Source organism: Salvelinus alpinus, chromosome 3 (assembly GCF_045679555.1).
Source record: "Salvelinus alpinus chromosome 3, SLU_Salpinus.1, whole genome shotgun sequence".
NCBI lineage: Eukaryota > Metazoa > Chordata > Actinopteri > Salmoniformes > Salmonidae > Salvelinus > Salvelinus alpinus.
In genome coordinates, this window is record NC_092088.1 from 80295253 (window position 1) to 80300106 (window position 4854).

Sequence of the window (4854 nt, forward strand, 5' to 3'; positions counted from 1 at the left end):
GTCCATACCACTTACCTGTTCTCTCTCTCTCTCTCTCTCTCTCTCTCTCTCTCTCTCTCTCTCTCTCTCTCTATCTCTATCTCTCTCTCTCTCTCTATCTCTCTCTCTATCTCTCTCTCTCTCTCTCTCTCTCTCTCTCTCTCTCTCTCTCTCTCTCTCTCTCTCTCTCTCTCTCTCTCTCTCTCTCTCTCTCTCTCGCTCTCTCTCTCGCTCTATCTCTCGCTCTCTCTCGCTCTCTCATTCAGATCTGCCTGCTGACCAACAATGACAGCTTGTCATTGCTTCAGAACCAATATGAAGCAGAACACTACTGCTTGAAGAAACTGTATGACGCAGATGTAGAGGCCAGAGTAAGAGGGTTAAAAATACATTTTAGGTGACGTTTTAACTACTGTATCATTTTTTAAATATAATCTGCCCAGATACACAGATACGGTAGGTTATGTGTCATCACTTTTGACAAGTGAGTGTTGTTGATGAACACGTCTGTGTTTGAGAGCAGGTTCCCATCACAATCCGTCAAAGCCATAGTTACCACTGAACCGATGCCAGTTTTCCCATGCAGCATTAGCTCGGTATGCCTGTTTAGCTCCAGACCCAGAGGAAAACAGGCTGCACCCTGGCAGGCCGAGAGGGCCCGGCGATGTGTCTATCAGTGGCGGGACGATCCATTGGATTAACACACTCATTAATCACCATCAACCCAGCATTTGTCCTGATCATCTCCAAGCAGAGAGAACCTGACAGCGAGTGGCCCCAAACCTGTCCAAAACCTAATTTGATTACTGTCCCACCAGCATCTGGGCCTTTTCTAGGGGGTTCGGTTGTGATTAAATGAAAAAGACAAGCCGTTCATGCGTATAATAGACATCTAAATAATCTTCATGCAGAGACCTGTGCCGGGTCAACAGGAGCTCCATGGTCACAAAGTTTTTACTGATTTTGGACCAGGTGATGAGAATCCTCACTGGGTGTGTAGTGGGGATTAGAGTAACATACAGAATCAACACAGCCCCTACAAGCATCCTACAGTATGTCCAATGCCTATAGGCAGCCAGGCAGTGACAGTTGATAGCCAGCAGAAGCCGCTGCCAAGAGGGCACTTAAGACCTTGCAGTAGCTGAGCTGTAGAAGCCTGAGGCGAGGCGAGGCTGCCAGTCAAACAGCTCCAACCTGCAGGCGGCCCTATTTTACATGACATCCCTCTGCAGATGGGCCAGTCCCCCAGGTAGAGGCCTGCTAAACACTTGCCATTAATCATTGCATAAACTCAGCCCAGAGGGAGGACCTCAGGTTAGCCATCATTTGGAAATATATTGGGTGAAAAATAGCTCTGGCAGTCTGAGGATTCTGTGGTGGTCCCTGGAGGGACCCTGCTAATTGTGGAAAGAGTTTTATCCAAGTCACTAAGTCATCTGTCAGTTAGTTAAAGACATCATCATTCATTTGGCCTAATAGGGCTGTGAGTGAATCAGCTGTTTGTTTCAGCTTTTGATACAGTCATCTTCTTTATTTGCCTGCTGCCTTCCTCTGATGTAATGCTTTAGGATGCTATGTTCCTCTGATGAAATGCTTTAGGATGCTACGTTCCTATGATGTAATGCTTTAGGATGCTACGTTCCTCTGATGTAATGCTTTAGGATGCGACTTCCTATGATGAAATGCTTTAGGATGCTACGGTCTTCTGATGTAATGCTTTAGGATGATACGGTCTTCTGATGTAATGCTTTAGAATGATACGGTCTTCTGATGTAATGCTTTAGGATGATACGGTCTTCTGATGTAATGCTTTAGAATGATACGGTCTTCTGATGTAATGCTTTAGAATGATACGGTCTTCTGATGTAATGCTTTAGGATGATACGGTCTTCTGATGTAATGCTTTAGGATGATACGGTCTTCTGATGTAATGCTTTAGAATGATACGGTCTTCTGATGTAATGCTTTAGGATGATACGGTCTTCTGATGTAATGCTTTAGAATGATACGGTCTTCTGATGTAATGCTTTAGAATGATACGGTCTTCTGATGTAATGCTTTAGGATGATACGGTCTTCTGATGTAATGCTTTAGAATGATACGGTCTTCTGATGTAATGCTTTAGGATGATACGGTCTTCTGATGTAATGCTTTAGAATGATACGGTCTTCTGATGTAATGCTTTAGGATGATACGGTCTTCTGATGTAATGCTTTAGGATGCTACGTTGCTCTGATGAAATGCTTTAGGATGCTACTTCCTATGATGAAATGCTTTAGGATGATACGTTCCTCTGATGAAATGCTTTAGGATGCTACGTTCCTCTGATGAAATGCTTTAGGATGCTACTTCCTCTGCTGAAATGCTTTAGGATGCTACTTCCTCTGCTGAAATGCTTTAGGATGCTACTTCCTCTGCTGAAATGCTTTAGGATGCTACTTCCTATGATGAAATGCTTTAGGATGCTACTTCCTCTGATGAAATGCTTTAGGATGCTACTTCCTATGAATAAATGCTTTAGGATTATACTTCCTCTGATGTAATGCTTTAGGATACTACGTTCCTATGATGTAATGCTTTAGGATTATACTTCCTCTGATGAAATGCTTTAGGATGATACGTTCCTCTGATGTAATGCTTTAGGATGCTACGTTCCTATGATGAAATGCTTTAGGGTGCTACTTCCTATGATGAAATGCTTTAGGATGATACTTCCTCTGATGAAATGCTCTAGGATGCTACTTCCTATGATGAAATGCTTTAGGATGAAACGTTCTTCTGATGAAATGCTTTAGGATATGTTAAAGGAATTTTATTCCTATGTTTATCAACCAATTCAATTAAAACACTCTGCCCATACATAAGAATTTGTAAGATAATTATCAGCATTAAATGGACAGAAACCAGTCTCAAAATCAATTAATCAATAGCGTTTATTCTCGAGAGTACTGAATCATAGTACAATTTACATCAGGTTATATAATAAAGATGATGTCATAGGTTTTAATGTCCATCCTCCTCTAGAATACAATGGAAGTATAGTTAGCGTTCTCATTACTGTCTGCCACCTGTTAAACTATCTGCAAACAACCCAAGGTCTCTCCCCTCCCTGGGTAGAGACAGAATGTCCTGTAAGGAACACAGCATTCCAGCCTGTCTGAAGATAACTCCATTCTTTCTAATAAGGAACACATAATATTCAGCATTATGATTATAATAAGTTTCATTCATACAGTAACATCTAAGTCAAATGTATACATATTTTAGTCATTAAACACAAACATCTTTAGTCATTAAACACAAAAATCCCATAACAGATACTACTTCCTATGATGTAATGCTTTAGGATGCTACGTTCCTCTGATGAAATGCTTTAGGATGATACGTTCCTCTGATGTAATGCTTTAGGATGATACGTTCCTCTGATGTAATGCTTTAGGATGATACGTTCTTCTGATGAAATGCTTTAGGATGATACGTTCCTCTGATGTAATGCTTTAGGATGATACGTTCTTCTGATGAAATGCTTTAGGATGCTACATTCCTCTGATGTAATGCTTTAGGATGATACGTTCTTCTGATGTAATGCTTTAGGATGATACGTTCTTCTGATGTAATGCTTTAGGATGATACGTTCTTCTGATGAAATGCTTTAGGATGCTACATTCCTCTGATGTAATGCTTTAGGATGATACGTTCTTCTGATGTAATGCTTTAGGATGATACGTTCTTCTGATGTAATGCTTTAGGATGATACGTTCCTCTGATGTAATGCTTTAGGATGATACGTTCTTCTGATGTAATGCTTTAGGATGATACGTTCCTCTGATGTAATGCTTTAGGATGATACGTTCTTCTGATGTAATACTTTAGGATGATACGTTCCTCTGATGTAATGCTTTAGGATGATACGTTCTTCTGATGTAATGCTTTAGGATGATACGTTCTTCTGATGAAATGCTTTAGGATGATACGTTCTTCTGATGAAATGCTTTAGGATGATACGTTCTTCTGATGTAATGCTTTAGGATGATACGTTCTTCTGATGTAATGCTTTAGGATGCTACATTCCTCTGATGTAATGCTTTAGGACACATATGTCAGAGTCAAGGCCCGCGGGCCACATCCGGCCCGCGAGAAGGTTTTTTACGGCCCCTGGGATGATCTTGATTTATTATTAGAACCGGCCCGCAGACCGCAGCAAGCCGGCAGCCCGCAGATCTTTTACACGCACCAATACTACATTTCCCACAATGCAACGGTGACGCACCGAGCAGTAGGCTGCTTCATTTCAATATTTATTGGCACAGCAGTCGTCAGCATCACAGTAAAATTAACTTTCAAATATGCGGCAGTGGGTGCTGCGGAGTTCGCCCGTTTCCTCCCCGACACAATGCCCCAGCTGCGCATCCAGGCTGCTCAAACGTTGTCTATGTTTGGCAGCACATACCTGTGTGAACAACTGTTTTCTTTGATGAACCTGAACAAAACATCACACAGAAGTCGACTTACTGCTGAACACCTCCACTCAATTCTGAGGATTTCCTCAGCTCAGAGCCTTACCCCGAACATTGATGAACTTGTGGAAAAGATGGGACACCACCAAGTATCACCCTCAACCTCAAACAAGTGAACATTACTGTGCAATCACATATTTAGAGTTTTTACTCAGTTCAAGTTTAAAAGTTAAAGTTTAATATTTGTTTTCACTGCATGTTACTTCTCCTTAAACAAAGTGTTGTTTTTGATTAATAGATTTTTGCACTTTATTTTATTGTATTTCAATCCAATTATATTTTAAAAATATTTCAGTTGAGTGGATGATAGAAAATTGCTATTATTGTTTTTTTCTTTGAAGTAAATTTAGCCCACTTT